At 36.9% G+C, this 17476-nt stretch overlaps 1 long non-coding RNA gene across 1 annotated transcript in view; it reads left to right on the top strand.

The window, feature by feature from the left end:
- The window catches only part of LOC148224615 (uncharacterized), a 29000-nt gene extending 12353 nt beyond the window's left edge, over window positions 1–16647 (top strand). Inside the window, exon 3 of the long non-coding RNA XR_015801921.1 lies at window positions 16573–16647. This is a non-coding gene — a long non-coding RNA (uncharacterized LOC148224615). The remainder of the gene's footprint in view (window positions 1–16572) is intronic.
- The last annotated feature ends 829 nt before the right edge of the window (window positions 16648–17476 follow it).

Genomic DNA, 17476 nt, shown 5'->3' with positions numbered 1-17476 from the left:
AACCAGGCTAAGAGGAATGGTGACTTTAATTTAGGAAGAGGGCTAAATGGAAATCAGATAGCCCACTTAACTCACCCTAGTCCTCAGAACTGTATTCCCACATTAGAAATTTGTATTGGTTTATGTGCTTTATTTAAAGAATAATAAGTTAAAAGAAAAAAAAATAAAAGGAGTATGGTGTTGAGCTTAAAATTACTGGATCATCAGTAAAACAACAAGATGGTCAAATCAAAGCAAAGACTGAACCAAATATTAATGATCTATGTATGTAGGACTAAATCACCAGAACTTCATACTGGTATAGGATGTGGTTTCAGGTGAGATTCGTATTGTTAAAGCTGGTAAGTATTGTTTGACTCAATCTTACACAAAGATTAAGGATAAAAATCCTTACCCCTCACTAGTGAAAATAGCCTCTTTTACAATGATCGTTGTTCCTAGTGCAGGATGTGAGTCATCTCTTCTGAATTCAGTCCGACAAAGGGAGAGTACTAAGGGATTTTAGATGAAGGTGCTGTATATGTAAATGAACAAGTACAGAGAGCTCAGATTTTTTTATTTTTATTTTTTAAACTAAAATGTCACTATTATTATACTTTGGTCTTTGAAAAACAGATACCTTAATTTACTTTTACCCAACTCTATCAATTTGTGTTTTGGACTTCCTCTTAAATCTTAATTAGACAAAATGATTTTAGAATGATGCTGTCTTTTGACTCAGTCCCATATCTTCCAGCAGGAACTCAATATCAGTTTTTGAAAGTCTGAGGTGCTTCTTAAATTGGATGGAACTCTTTGATTTCAGGACATGACAAACTCATTATGACACCATTTCAAAAGCAAATGAACCTGTATGCTGAATTACAATGTGATAGATAATGACTATAAAAACAAAAGAGTAAAAGTTCCAAACATCTTGTGTTTTGCAGTTCTAGGATCTCTTCTTCCTGTGACCATAGCTCTCCATCAATATAAGAGCTTGACCAAAGTTCTGGGTCCCAGAGTTGGTCTCCTATTTGGCAATTACTGAGACTGGTGTGATTAATGAGAAGGATTGTCACCTACTGCTCTGACAAGGAAAGCAGGGATGGGCATTTCATAAGTTACTGGTACAGTCAAACAATGGGTTTTTCTCATTAATTGCGTTGACCTTGATACAGGACTTTTACTGCTTACTCTGTTTCCAAACTTTCATAGCTTTACCTGGTTCAGTGACTGAAGATGGTAGAAACACTGTTTTAACACTCAGATTGGGCAATCCTCTATCCCTATGAAATATTTCCATTTGGAGTAACAATGGCCTGGAAACAGCCCCTGTTTTAGCTACAAATTATAGGTATACAAAGTGCCTGTAAAGTTGTTTTCTAGCTGAAGTAAGCAGACCAGTAACCTGTTCCTGTTGCTGCCATTATAGGTGTAAGATGTATCTCTTTAAACTATTAATGGTTCTCTTGCTTGTGCATTGTTTCCATAATCTAAAAAAGACAAATTTGGGAAAGATGAAGCATTTTGTATATCTTCACAGTGTGTTTCAAATATGTGCTATGTATTTTAAATACGTATAATAGAAAAATGTCATTCCCAAACCCTCACTTGATCCTACTTATATGCACTTATAGATTAAATGACTATTCAGGGTCTAAGAATTTGCCATTCAGTTTTGAATTCATTTATTGAGCATAGTACCTGATATCATACTGATAATAAAAAGCAATAGCAATAAATCAAGTATCTCTGTGAAGTAATGTGATGATAAGTCAATCATTCCATCATGTTGCATAAGATCAGCATGCAGCTAACAAAGAATTGAGAGGCTCAAGACATATTTTAATAATGAATTTGTACTCATTTACAAAAACAGTGGCCTAATCAAAAAATATATTTTAGGAGTCTTCTGAAATAAATGGAAAAGCCTAAACATATATAGAAAGAATATACCTTCTTCCAAGAAACACATATATGGACATGTGAAAGTAATACCTGGTTTCAGCTAGGGTTGGGTTAATTTCTTCTCAGTAACTGTTACAGTGCTGTGTTTTGGATTTGGAATGACTATGGTGTTGATTGCACACTGATGTTTTGGATTTTGGTTAATTAGGAGGGGGGTTGAGTAAGCAGGTGTTTGGTGCTTAATTCCCAGCTGGGCTTAAGCCACAGCAAGCTGTGAGAGAACTCATACCTTCCATGGTGATGAAATTTTATTCCTTGTAGGACACCTAATTGTTACTGTATTTGGAGATCTGTGAGATGTGCAGAGCTACTTTTGGCTATCAAAAGATTTCTGTAAAGCTGTTTGACTTTGCATAGGCATTTTTGAATAAGATAAGATTACACTTCAGACAACATATAATCTATTTCTTCTCCCCTTGTGCTGTACATAGGTATGGTTTAGCAGTGGAGGGGAGCAGGTACATAGCCAAAATTAACCTGGGAATATTTGCAAGATTTATAATATGGCTCTTGAGCAGCTAGTAAGGGACAAAATCAGACATTCTCTATTAGCATGTTGAGTGGGAGATTTATAGCATTGTACTACCAAGCTGGATTCATCACTGTCTTTACTGAGATGAAAAATCAGCTTTACCTTTTTTTTGTTTTTTTTTTTTTTTTTAACTTCCATTCTGGTAGAATTCGTGAGATTCACAAGGGTTCATAAGGTGTATATTTTTCCTGAACTAACTTAGTGACATTTGCTCTTCAAATTAAAGAGCTAGTTATGAAATTTAATTGAGTCTAATCAGTGCAGTATCTGTAGGAAATGGATTAATTTTTTTTAAAATAAAATACAAAATACCTTAAAAATAAATAGCAAAATGTTGTGGAGTTAGCAGATTTAATTTTTTTTAGCGGATGCATATGGGAACGATCCAACTGCATTATGATTATTTTGGAAAATTATATTTAGATCTTGTTTGTATTTTGATGTCTGTGTAATCAGATCATAATCAAATAATTGAATTTGAACATATTTCTTATCTCCCCAGTGTACACTACCATGGGGGCAGAAAATGAGCTACGAAATCTATCATGTTACTGAGAGAAGGTTCATTGCAGAGATAACAGAAATGCTGTATGAGCACTCAGTCTTAGAGAGCGTGAGGTCAAAGCTGGGAGTTACAGTGAAACACAACAACGTGCTGTTGAGAGATTTGCTACTGAAAATATTACAGCTTCTGCTCTAGAATGGGAAAGAGAAGGATTTAAAAAGTATTAAACAGCAGCCTCAGTGTTCCATATAAAGTGTTACAGTTACATAGGATCTTAAATTGTGCCATTTTTAGTCCAGTCTAAGCTGAAGTCAGAGGTGTTAACACAGCCCCAAGTGGACCGAAATCTGCTCTGTGTACAATACTTTGCCACCTGCAGTAGAAGCTTTTTCAGGTACTGCTCGTAAGATGAAAGAGGTAAGTGGAATCAAGACTTTTTGTGAAAAAACTTTGAAGGTATTATTAATGAGACTTTCCTGGATTAATTTGGCATGTGAATGGTAATGAAATTCAAATCAGAGTTACAGTAATTTGTGTATTCAGCAGAGTATTGAGATTTTACTTAGTCTACCAACTAATTCTTGGCTCTCTTTGCCAGTCACAAGAATTTGACTCCAACAGAGGTGACACAAAATAAGCTTTTAGCTTGTACTATCTATTTTATGAAGGCCATTGACAGGAAGGGTCCTTCTCAGAGTAAACAGAGTGAAACTCATGTGCCTGGGGTGTATTCAGCAGTGACCTGCTGAATTTGATTGCTTTGGACTTAGATGAGAGGTGAGGGCAGACTTGAGAACTTAGATTTTCATGGAATCATAGAATGGCCTGGCTTGGAGGTGGCATTAAAGATCATCCAGGCCCTATCACCTGCCATGGGCAGGGACATCTTCCACAAGACCAGGTTATTTAGAGTCCCATCCAACCTGGCTTTGAACACTTCCAGGAATAGAGCATCCTCCACTTCTCTGGGCAGCCTATGCCAGTGCCCCACCACCTTTACAGTAATTTTGTTTCCTAATATCCAATCTGAAACAATCCTCCTTCAGTTTGAGGCCATTGTCCCCTTGGCACTTCAGGCCTTTTAAAATGGTGTCTCTCCATCTCTCCTGTAGGCTCCTTTTGGGAGGCCACTGGAAGCCCACAGTTAGGTGATGCTAAAGCCTTCCGTTCTCCAGGGTGAACAATCCCAATTCTTTAAACCTGTCCTTGTAGATGAATTCAGGTTCCTTAGTTCTGCTTTCTTCCTGTTTTGTATACTTAGGACTCATATTTAACCCAAGTTTTTAGTCATTCTAGGAACTGGGAATGTTGTAGCCATCACACTGGAAAACAAGTAACTCCTGAGTGCACTTTACTTATCGCATTATGTTAATTAGCAGTACCATAAGCTCTGCTGAAAATTGGCAAAGTTCAAAACTTTCAGCTGGGAGTGATTTTTCTCTCATTTGTCATCATATCTCAGCTATTATCAATATTTAAATTGTTCCAGAATAAACAGAAAGTAGAAATAAATGGTCTGTTCATGTGTTGTTATGTACAGGACAAATTTTCTTTTGAAGCTTTAATTCTTACATCTATAAAGTACATTTTAAAAATAAAGTGCAGATGAGATGAGTGACTATTGTCACTAGTGTACCTTTGCAAAGACAATATGATCCCAAAAACAGTTATAAAATAATTTTTGCAACTACTGAAATAGCTAACCTTAATGTCTCAGATGCCTGAAAACAAAAATGGTTCATGATTAAGCATACATTGAAGTTATGTCTGAGAAACTTGTCAAAAGTAGCATTTTTCATTTCATGATTTTTAGTTTCCCATTGATAAAAAAGCTTTTAAAGTTATGTCCTAAGTAGGGTCCTGGTAGTCACTGAAAAAACCAGCTGCTTACAGGAATGAAATATCACTTTGTAATCTATCATGGTCAAGATTGCACAGATGTGTGACATTATTCCATATTGCTCTTCATCTCATCAATCTTCTTGTTTAAATCTAAGAGGGAACAAAACATTATCTAACTTCTGCCCACAGAGTGGCAAGTATCACAGAAAGGTAAAAAATCCTTATCAAAGACAATTATGACAATGTGGTCACAAAGATGGTTTCCTCTGTATGGCCTCATCAAGAACATACACTCGCCAGAGGAGCATCACCTAGTCAGTGATGAGATGCAGAAACTGCATTTATACAGGTCTTGCCTTGTCCTGCTCTTCCACTTCTTGAAGTCTTGGGAAGCCCACTTCCTTTCAGCACTCCTGCCTGACACTCAGATGGGAGATGCAGAGGGTGAAGAACATGCTGGGCTGATCTTTCCTTCTGCACAGCAGTGGCTTCCAAGCACACCTTTAAAAGAACTGTAGAAACGTTCATGGCCACACAAGTTTCAGCCTGCAGTATTTTAAACAACTGTCCCTAACACACTAACCTTGTTCTATTTTTATAACTGATGTCAACAAAAAGAACAGTTAATGCTTTCTTTACATCGTATTGTGCAGATACATTTTAGTTATAAGAATACTGTCTTTCTCAAATCTTTTATCTTTTAGAACTTCTGTATGTTCTTAATGTTTATTTTCAGTATGTTTTCTTGATTATTCCTTATACATAGTTTATTCTCATCACTTTTGCTGTTCTGTTTAACATTGCTTCATTTTCCATGTTAATTTTATTAATATGGAATTTTATGTACTGTACTTAATTTTATTCACTGTACACACATCTCTCTTTATCCACTTAATGACTATTAACATTTATGTGGCTTTTATGTCTTTGCAAGGATTACAGTTATATGCATTCCAAGGAAATGTTTTTCTGTAAATGTCATCGGTAGCCCTTGTTGTTCTTTTCAGGAGGACTAATCAAACTGGTTGGCAGATACAGATCAGCATCTTTGAGTTGAAGCCTGTTAGAGCCTTTGCCTATCTTTTTGTCTTGGGCCTGCCAGGACTGTCTTGCCACATTTGTGAAGAACTCTGCAACTTTTCCTAGTTCCCATTTTTTCTAATCATAGAGTCATTTAGGCTGGAAAAGAGCTCCAAGATCAAGCCCAACTATTAATTTACTGCCACCAAGTTCACTGCTAAACCATGTCCCTAAATGCCATTTACACACTCTTTTTGAACACTTCCAAGGATGGTGATTCCACCATTTCCCAGGGAGGACTGTTCCAATGACTGGCAACTCTTTCAGAAAAGACTTTTTTTCCCCCCAATATCTAATCTTGACATAATATTTATATGATATTTGCTGTTGGATGAGTTTCATATCTCTTTCCTGTCCAGAAAGACAAATACTCTTCACGAAAAAAAAAAAAAAAAAAGAAAGAGCCATCCTGAAAACATTATTATTTATAAATTAAAAAATATTCTTTCTGACTGAGAGAGATATCCAGTTCTCATTATAGCACAGAAAGTGAACAGAGAGTATCCTGGTCGCATTGCTGCAGACTTTTCCTATTACACTGAGCTCTGGTCTTCTGCAACAGCTTGCAGTGATCAGGTGTGTGGGATTCTGTGCTTCTGGTGAAAGTATTCACTGTGACAGATTTTTGGAACATTAATTCAAGATAGTCTTCTCTTTCCTTAATAAGTGTGAGTGAAAATTAAACAAAACAAACCTAAACAACAAAATAAACCCCAACAATAAAAAAAAGCCAGAACAAACAAAAACCCCAAAACCTGAAACAAATAGAAACAACCCAAAGGTTTTTATCTTCCTATGTACCAGTTCCTTTACTCCAGAAGGTTCTTCTACTCCAGTGTTGTACTGCAGTCTAACTGCTAAACACTTCGCTGAGTTTCAATTTATATTCATTATTACCCACTGTAGCTGCTATGTTCTGCTGGGTTTTCTCTTTCACCTAATCATGGGAAGATGACTAAGTAGCATCAGTTCTTAGACAATGAAATTGAATTATTCTTCCAACCTATGACTTTTGGCTCCTAACCAGAAGGAATACTGATATATAAAGTTTATTCACACAGAGAGATGCTCTCAAGCTATTTCTAAATGCACTTTTACATATTAAAGTTTCAGATTGGCTGCGTGATGCTGCATTCATAATTTATGTCAGATGCTCACAATCACAGTTGACTTTAGGAGAGTTCATAAGTAACGCTTCACCTTATGTTTTTAATGAATAATTTTATTTTATCTTGTATATTAATCTTCTCTGGTGTTTACTTAGTTAAAGCAGTCTTAAGAAGTGTTGGCATAAAATAAGGCCCTCTCAGAATACAATAAGAACATTATTAATTCATATTGTAGTCTCAGGAGTTTATTTTCTTTGATTTAATATTTTTCTATTTTGATAAATTCTTTTGAGGAAAATGTATTTTGGAGTTTCAGGATGAATGCAGAAAATAACAGCATTTGATGACCTATTTAATTTTCTCCATATTCCCAAGTCCTAAAAGAGTGCTGTTATGCATGTTTGGGATAAACTCAGTATTCAGAAGAGGTTTCTTACCCTGAGCTTGCATCTGGAAGACAGAACCTCTTTTAATATATTTTAATACATTTTTATTTTTCATATCAGAGTTCCTGATTTAAAAATATGTCAAATGCCAAAGTATGTGTGAGTATCTGCATATCCAGGTTATAAAAATATCCTTGTTCCAAATACTTTACAACTTTAACAGAAAAGGAAATCATTATAACAAAGAAATGCAGGTACGTAGAGATTTATTATGTAGATGAGATTAAAATAAAATATGCAGTCTTCTGTTAGCCATGCATGAATTGATAACCAGTGATTTACTTCAAATAATTAATAAACAGTTCTGAAATTTACCCCTACTCTGGATCAGATTGGTGGATCTGAGAAGTGAATATTTAACCTGAAAATAACTATATTGATTTACATCACCTGAGCATGCAGTCTGCCTTTTGGTCCAAATAACTGGACACACTCCCTGCTCTTTATACTTATTTAAATCTCTTCTCACCAGAAAATCTCATTCCCTGCCGTTTCCTCTTGCAGAGTGGAGATAAATAGCAGTGACAGTATGTTTTGCACATAATAATCTTGTTTACTTTCCATCTCTCCTGTGGTGAGGGACCATGGAGTACAAGTCTGCAGTTATACAACAAACAACAGAATCATAAAATCATGGAATGCTTTGGGTTGGAAGGGACCTTAAAGATCATCTAGTTCCAAACCCCTGCCATGGGCAGGGACACCTTCCACTACATTGCTTAGAGCTCCAACCAACCCAGCCTTGAACACTTCCAGGGATGAGGCAGCCACAGCTGCTCTGGGCAGCCTGTTCCAGTACCTCACCACTTTCACAGGAAAGAATTTCTTCCTAATATCTAACCTAAATTTCCCCTCTTTCAGCCTGAAGCCATTACTCCTTGTCCTTTACTCCTGAGTCCATCTCCAGCTTCCCTGTAGGCCCCTTCAGATACTGGAATATTCTTTGAGGTCTCTACACAACCTTCTCTTCTCCAATCTGAATAGCCCCAGCTTTCAGCCTGGAAAGTTTTCCAATCTCCTTCTCAACCTCATGCCCTCCTTTGGACTTGCTCCAGCAGTTTCATGTCCTTCAAATTTTGGGGACCCCAGCGCTGGATGCAGCACGCAACATGTGGGTTCCTTTGAACCTCCTTTGGGAATCTTCTCCTTTCACCTGTGGGCCATGAGGCTTGGATGCAGCCCAGGATTTATTTGGCTTTCTGGGCTATGACCACTCACTGCTGGTTCACGTTGAGTTTTTCATCAACCAACACCCCCAAGTCCTTCTCCTCAGTCTGCTCCCAATCACTCATCCACCCACCCTCTGGATATGTCTGGGATTGCCCTGACCCTGGTGTAGAACATTGCACTTGTCCTTCTTGAAGTCCTTGAGGCCCACACAGACCCACCTCTCCAGCCTGCAAGCCTCCCTTGCAACCTTTGTCACTTGTGCAATGCAGGTTTTGGTGGAGGAAAACGTACGTGCACATCCACCCTACGGAAAGGTGTTAGTTTTAAATTATTAAGGGTTATTTTATACAATACTCTTGTCAGGATGTGTGTACCAGTAGTCTCTGGTCATTCTGACCACCCTGTAACTATCTTTCTGTGTAATATTCCCCTGTAAACTCTCTCTCCCAATTCTTGCTTTGTATGAAAAGTGCAAAGGACGGGGGAGGGAGAAGGAGGGGAAAATGAGCAGGGTGCTGGATGCTCCCTGAGAAGTTTCTCATAGGCTGCTAAATTAGGGTGCAACAAGTCACCAATTAACTCTCTTCCTGAGAGCTAGTTGATGCAATGGTCTGTGGGTTTCCTTCCCCTTCTCCTCCAAGGTGCTGGCAGAGTCACAGCATGCAGCTGGGAGTGCTGCTGAAGGGAGCTTCGTGCAGTAAATTCCAGAGGAATTTCCTGGGGCTGCAGGGGGGCTGCAAAGAGGCAGCGCAGTGGTAGATGCAGGGCCATGATTTGGGGATGCTGTGCTTAGCATGGCTGGGTTGGGATTATGCTCCCAGTACCACCTCCCTCCCTGACAAACTCCAGAGAAAGTTCTTGACCACTTCTTGCAGAGAAGCATAAAGTTCATGATCAGGTGTGCTCCTGTGGCCAGGGCAGTCCAGGGAGGAGAAAGAGGTGGAGAGAAGGAGAGGTTGGAAAGGAGGATTGAAGGGGAGGGTGGTTACAGACTGCCAAGAGCAATCAGAGCCTGCTGGAGCATCCATGGTGCTGGCCATCCTTAACATTATGCATTTTCAAATACAAATTTGTTTTTTAAGGAACAGGAATTCTACTACTTTTTAAATTTAAAACCTTAAGGAAAAGGGGTTGTCCACCTTCTGCCAAAGTGGCTCTTTATACATCACTCAGATTTTCTGAAGAACACTCAACTGTTTATATTAGTGAGTCACAACAGGGATGGTCTCAGAATAAACATGTATAATTTCAGAAGTAATTTTCAAATTTAGTCAGCCAGATCCAAGAGGCTGTAGATAAATCTCCTACTAACCATTTGGCTTCTAAATCATGAGACAGAATCATGAAAACAGATGTTTTGTGATGAGGAGTGACTAAGAGCTAAGTACTTCTATGAGATCTGAATATTTTAGACCATGACAGCCTCCTTGGTAGCTGGGCATAATAATTCTTCCTCCTGCTCTCAAATCTATGCTGTAGAAGAGAGTGTAGTTTGTTATTGCTACTGAGTCTTGCTCTAAATTTTTTAACAACTCCCTGTAATTTTGTTAGAGACTCCAATTTTATTTCTTCCCTCAACTTACCCGATCTTCAAAAAGTCTACTTAGGAAATATAATGAGCTCTTCAGCATTTTTATTTTGTTCTGCTTTGAAACAAAAGCACTGTAAATCACCTAGAAAACGTTTCCCTTGGAAAAAATATTTTCCCAGCAGATAAAATTCACCCTTTGGAAATCACTTCTCCCCACTGCTGTGATGCATGCAAATTTTGTTTTACAAACAATGGCTTTGGTTTGAAAATTAAAGAAAAATTGCGCTTCACTGACTGGCATTATTTTGCTTGGCTTTATAGAAGACTGTTAGAAGGCTAAAATAATCACTTACAATTAATTATGTGTCAGTGTTTACACAGGTACCACTCATTCATGATACAACTTGGGTAGATATTATCTCCTTAGAAGTGTGAAAGGCAGGGTCCTACTTAGCACTGGTTAAGCTGTAGCATCTCGATGTTAACAGGTGGTCAAATCTGCACGAGTAATAATTGATGAGGACATACTGATTTTGATTAAATATTGGTACAAGGCAGATTTTACTCTCTATGTTTTCGTCATCTCAGTGTTTTTACATTTCTGAGGCTTGTTATCTTAATTCTAATACTACTTAGATTTGATCATAACTACCAACAAAATGCATATTTCAAGAACTACCTTGAATTTTAACTATGAGAGTGATGCTGTCATTCCCTGACTAGAATTTTGGGATTGACATCTCTTTAATGTAGAAAATGTCCTCTGGGTGCCTAGCTTTGCTCTTGCACTGTCTGGTGTTTGTAAGAATGAGAGTCAGCTACATCTTCAGCACTGGAGATTGGTCTGCTAGAGCAAACAGGTTATAGGCCCTCATGCTGCAGTGATGAGTACTGGTGTAAAATTGAAAGTCAGCCACACCAACACGTAGTGAACTAACAATTAGAAGTGTAGAAATATTATATTAGTTAGACATAATGTGGGCAGTTCTTGATTTCATGCTGAATATTGTACTCATAAGAAATGTGACAATATTCGCTGTCACACAGCAAATATATCTTTTCTGTTCATTTTAGTTCTATCAGAAAAGAGCATTTATTGAATATTTCTTTGATATTAACTCCTGTTAAGTAATGAAAGATAACGTGGACTCCTAGTGGTAAAACATCATGAAGCAGAAAGCAAAAACAACAGTGAACAGTGTCCAAACTTTAGTGCAATCTCACATATTGCAAAATGGCAAAATATATGTTGTAGTGTAGAAATCTTGCAAAGACATATACAGTCCATTTTATTAAGGGTGTGTGATTTACACCATAGATGTTTGTACAAAATGTATTTATATATGGAGGGTCTACTGGAGCTTTATAATTTTAGTGCATCAGTTAGGTAGTAACTTGATGCAATTAAATTACTCAACTTGATAGAGCAGGCAGAAAAATTTTAATGGGCATTTTGCCTTCTACATTTTCCTCTAGAGATGGAAGTTTTTAATAGGAAACACAGTGGGCAGAAAATCTGGAGAGGAGCAATGTACCATGAAACTGGAAAGTAGCTTGTCTTGCATCATTTGGTTTTCTGCAAATACTGCTTCTTATGTGTACAGAAAAGGAAAAAACAAACAAACAAAACCAAAACAAAACAGAAAGAGTACTCTTAAAAATATAATGGGTTAATAACAGGTTTTAAAAAATCTACAGACTGTGTTTTACAAATTCCTCTCCTAGCCACATCCTAAAGAATATTTCTTCACAGAGAAAATGGCTGCAAGATGGAGTTACATTCAATAATCCTATGCTGATTAGTATATGCTTAGTAAAAGGCTTATTAACATATTTTCCATTCTAAGCATGTCACTCAGAGAAGTTATAACAATACTGACTTTTTTTCTGTGACAGAAACATGGGTACACTGGTTCTGCAGTTTTAAAATCACCAGTAAACACAAATATAAGAATTAATATCACACTTTTATTTTATAAAATGGAGATTATAATGAGTTTCAGTAATTCTTCTTGCTCCTATTCATTTGAAATTACAGTACCTAACTGTTTATTTCTTATAAATGCCACTTAAAGTGATGCTTTATTGCCTTCCTCTATGAGAGAGTACACTACATTTTAATTTCTATTGGTATAGTTTATCCTGAAATTTTATTTTATTTTATTTTCATATAGTCTCCCAGGTCAGGCATTGTGGTGCTGATAGTTTTCTGTTCAGAATTCAGGACTATAAAAATAATATTTTGGCCAGAGTAATGTGACTGGTGATGCAAGATTTGCAGTTCTAATGGGTGTTATTTTCTGTTTGTCACTTTCACCAATCTCATCATAAGAAGGCCATATTGGGGTTTTTAAATTTATTTTTAAATGAATTTCAATGTCATTTTTCCTAATTTAATTAATCTCCGGGTATATGATACAGATAATAGCTGGACTTTGGCCTCATTTAACTTTCACTGTCATCCCAAATCCTTTAAGTGATGGAGAACAGCGATACCTTAATCCCATTTTATCCTTCAGGAGAGTGGCATTCTCTGGTTCCATTTGATGGCAATAAAAAAATGAAAGGCAGAACAAACCCATACTGCTGTGGGCAATTACTTTTGAAAGAAACCAATCTCTGTCTTTTTCAGAGAGCAGGTGTCCTTTGGCTATCATGTGTGTGCCATGTGGTTATGAAGAGAAGATGGAGTTTTGGCAGGCCCCAGATTTTAAAATATTGGGAGAAATAATGTGTGTTTGGGTTGTATCCTCAGTCTTTTGGGATTTCTGAGATGTGCTCAGGCACATCATTCTTTAGTTTACATCCTCTTAAGATTATCAAGTTCTTTCTTCCTCGAGAGCACCTAGTAATGTTTTTTTCTTGGCAGCAGGACAAAACTTCTACAAACAGGCCTACCCAGGGCCTATCCTAGTCTTAATGAAGCATGTAAAGAAACATGGAAGTGAAGTTTTTAGGATAATTAATTTATAAAATTAATTTTGAAAACAAGATCTCTTTGTAGATATACAACTCTTAATTTCTCAAGGCTCGTAAAGTTTCATTTTAAAATGATGGTAGTATTTCTTTATCTACTTTTTCCTGGGGTTTATGCCTATTTTAAATTAGTTCTGGTTAAAATTTGAGCAACATTCAAAGAAATCAAAACTAAACACTCATCCTATTTGTTGTAGCTCATTAACCTACTTCTGAACTCATTTTCTTTTTTATATTTGCCTAATATTTGGGGGTATACAAAGATTTTTTGTTCATTTCAAAAATCCTATCAAACCTACCTAACAGTTTTACATGAAAGCTATTGGAGAATCGATATTGCTTGCAGTGAACAATTCTGCAGCAATCAGAAAATATCCATCATTATAAACAATGTCCATGGAGGTATTCACTATGAAGTACAGTTGTTTCATAGAAAAAAAAAAATTACTGGTGTTGGTTTTTTATTTGGTTTTGGGATTTTTGATTTTTGAGTTTTTGTTTTCTCTTAGGTTTGGTTTTTGTTTCATTTTATGGGTTTTGTTTGTTTGTTTTGTTTTGAAGTTGGGTGTTGTTTTTTTTTCTTTGGTTCTCTTTTGATTTTGGCGTTTTTTTTGTCTTTTTGAGTTTTTGGGATTTTTTTGTTTGGTTGGTTGGTTGGGGGGTTTTGTGTTTGTTGGTTGGTTTGGTTTGGTTTGATTTTGTTTGTTTGTTTGTTTGCATTTTTATTTTTGTTGGTTTGTTTCTTTTAACTAGGCAGTTTCCACGAAGTAGTTCCAGAAAGACAAGCCTTTCTACATCCATTTTTAAGGTCATTAATATTTGTCTTCTATCCACAACAGGCCTTTTGAAAGGTTAGACACATTTTAGTTATACTTTCTGGGCTTAAGCACTGTCGTTCTTGTTTTCTTTCAGTTCACACAAAAATTTTGTTAACATTTTTAAAAACTCCATTCAAAGCATTCCACCTCAAATACCCCTATGATATGAGATGGCTACAGGACTTGAAATCAGATATGCACTTATTGGAGCCTTTGGAAGAACCATCCTACACATCAATCTCTTCATAGGCATACAGAAAGTTCTGAATTTCCTTAGGTTTTCTACTTTTTCTACTGAAAAGCAAGCCTCTCAGATTACCTGGGTTCAGGTTGTAAATTGGGGAGTGATAGAAAAAAATCAACAAAATTCTAAAGGAAAGAATAGGGAGAGTTTTTCTCAAAGCCTGCTTTAAGCAGTGATCTCATACCAATGGTTTGAAGAATTGCTGTGGTTTGGAAATTTTTCAAAAGTTATGTGGGTGGAGGAAAGAAAAACAACTAAAAGAATTTTCTTCTAATAAATTTCTGCAGAGATCTGGTTTAGGCAGACCGTGCAGTTGATGACAGGCAAAGAGGAACAAGTTTGGACAGAAGGGGGCTCAGTTTTCACCTCATTGGAAGGATGTATAGAGGCTAGACAAGTAAGGATAAGGAGAAAAAATGCTCATTGTTATTTCAGAACTGTGTTTTATCCATCCCAAAGTGGAGTGAATCAACAGCTGCACTCGGCCTTCTCTGGTTGGGATTCCCAGAGATCTCATCCATGCCATTCTGTCAGGCAGACTGTGTTGGCAAAAGGGATAAGGTACACATGCCTGCCCAGAAGTAGGAAAGTATGCATTATCCTACCTAAGGAAGCTCTGGATCAGTACATATTTGAACGTTTTGCTCTGTTTTGTTGGAATAGAGCTTTTCTAATTTGATGTTCAGATTGATGTTCTCTGTCATGGGATTTGAGACCCTTCCCAGAGATAAGTTGCTGTCTGCTACTATAGCTGAATTTGTCTAGGTGCTTGAAAGCAGTTGAAAGGTACCAAGGCATGAATTACATGTTTCTCCTGAGTGGAAAAATGGAACATTTATAACATCAACTGTCATGTTGCTGAGAGAGTTCACAAGACTTGTGATCTTTCCTGTCTCAGGTGGAAGTGGTGGATCTGAAGACCCTGGGGAGCAGCATGTGGCTGCTGCCTCAAAACCCAGGAAGCTGCAGGATGCTGCTGATCTTAGAACCTCCTAATACCTTTACCCTTTCTGGAGAACCATCCCTTCATTAAAGTTTTCATGTAACAAACACACAAGATAAACATTTAATAATATAATTCTCTTACTATCCAAATGTGAGGCTGTTGCCTCTTGATGCAAAATCAGGAGTGAAAAGAGTAACTGTGTAAGAAGTGTGTTGAGGAACATGATTTCCTAGCCCTGGGAAATGGCTCAGTACGTGTCATTCCTTGCTGTCTGCGCTTAAATGACCAATCCTTTCCCATTCCTCCAATTAGAAAACAAACATTTGTCCTGAAAAGACAGCTGTGATAGCTGGGACAAAGGTTTGAATTGCTGTAAAGAAGCATAGATAGGCAAGAAAAGAGCATCTTGTGTGCCTGGCATGAGAGTAAGTTGCAACCTTCAAATTTTCTAGCTGCCCAGGTCAAGATAAAAGGGAGCTGGATCATTCAGGATGATTGCCTAATATCCCAGATACTGTTGTATGGGACATAATGGGGAACTTATGTACCTGGCCTTGGGATGTTTCTTACTCAGAGGTAGCTGTCTAATTTGGGGAAACATCTATCTGTGTTTTGGCTGGCTAATTCAGGAGAGATGGACTCAAATCACTGAAAGACTTTTTTTCTTATTGATGGCTTGAAGGTAACCTCAGAGCTAAAGTGCCATCTCTGATCATCTCTTTTGATCTGGAAGTAGTCTTAAAAATAAAGCATGGGGTTTTTTAAATTTTAATTTTTTCCTAATAAAATATTTAGAGACTGAAATAATGGTTAATTAAAAAGGCAATGAAAACCAGAAAGGAAGCCTTTGAATTTCAGCTTTTAAGAATATTTTTCCCCACAGACCAACAGCAATATTCAAGGAAGATAAGGCTAATTATCATGAATATTATTACCAATGCTTTACCTGTGCAGAGATAAACTAAATTAAATTGCCCTAAGTGGCAACATTTCACAGAGGTGAATGTTTGCACTCCAATAGACACACATCTTGTGAGAACCACATATTTGCCTATAAATAGGAAAGACATTAATATGAATATATTTGCTTATAAATTTAATATGAATTCATATGTTTTCAATATATATGCATTTCATATATTTCATATCTTTCATGTAAACATGAAATACATATGGATATTTGCTATAGTATTTAAGTTGATTGAGGCACGGGGGTCTTAAGTGTGGCATCCACAATCACAATTAATTCAGGATTGATGCAGAACTCATTGACTTGTCTCAGGCTGCTCCTAACCAGAGAGAGAATGGGCATCTTAGAGCAGTTCAAAGCCTCCAAGTTCCCAAGCATATTCCACTAACCACGAGAGAAGAGCCAGCCAAGCATGGAGTTTTTTCCCATCCTTCTATCCCTTGCTTTCCACAGGAAAGGACAGAAAAAGTGTGGATGGGCAGGGGGGCAGAATCACTGATATGCTGAGGGATGCATCTCATCTCCATGCAGGTATGTCCTTCTCTCTGTCACTTTTCATCTGCACATGAACCCAGTAGTTTAGTGGCCTATTTTGTTCGTTTATTTGTAGTGAAATGGATTTGACTTAGTGCTTCCCTTCCTTGAATCACCTCCTTAGTGACACATTTACCACATGTTTTATGTGATTCTACAATGAAGTTCTCAGGGTCTGAAAATAAAATATATAAATATCAGCTTTTGGCTTTTTTCTCCAAAAGGTATTCTGTGTAGATACACAATGCAAACTGATACTCCTTCTAAAAGCTTTCCACAAAGAAAACAGGTTATTCTGAAAATTTAAAATGGGAGCATTATTCTATTTAACCTTGGCTTCAGGGTGCAACAACAGGCTGTTGAAGAAAGTTCTACTCTTATTTTTCTGGAGTTTTAGTTAATATGGAGAAAATATAGAATAATTGATAACATGTATCAGCACACTGGGAAAAAAGTGTAATTGGAGCAGCTTATTGAGTTCACAAAAAAGAACAGTTTACCATAGGTTTCATGTGTCCATTCACTTAGGTTTGTTGTTGTGTTGTGCATTCCAATAACTTAGAGGGTTTTTATGCTAACTTCTCAGTTGCTTCCTGTGGAAATGATGATACACGAGTGTTAACAACAAAACTTTCAAAGGTGTCTAATTCAGATGTGTTTTACTTACAAAGTAGTTACACAGTGCTATTTCAATGCCATTTTCCCCTTTGTGTGTTTATAGTGTATTGCATTAGTAAATAACTGTGGAATTTGTTTTCTGTGAAAGAAAAATAGCAACCTTGAATTAATTCAATTAAAAGACCAAGTCAATTCATTTGAATAA

Source organism: Sturnus vulgaris, chromosome 2, assembly GCF_052056855.1.
Source record: "Sturnus vulgaris isolate bStuVul1 chromosome 2, bStuVul1.hap1, whole genome shotgun sequence".
Taxonomy (NCBI): Eukaryota; Metazoa; Chordata; class Aves; order Passeriformes; family Sturnidae; genus Sturnus; species Sturnus vulgaris.
The sequence above is the reverse complement of the archived record's forward strand: the minus strand, read 5'-3'. Positions and strand labels throughout refer to the sequence as shown.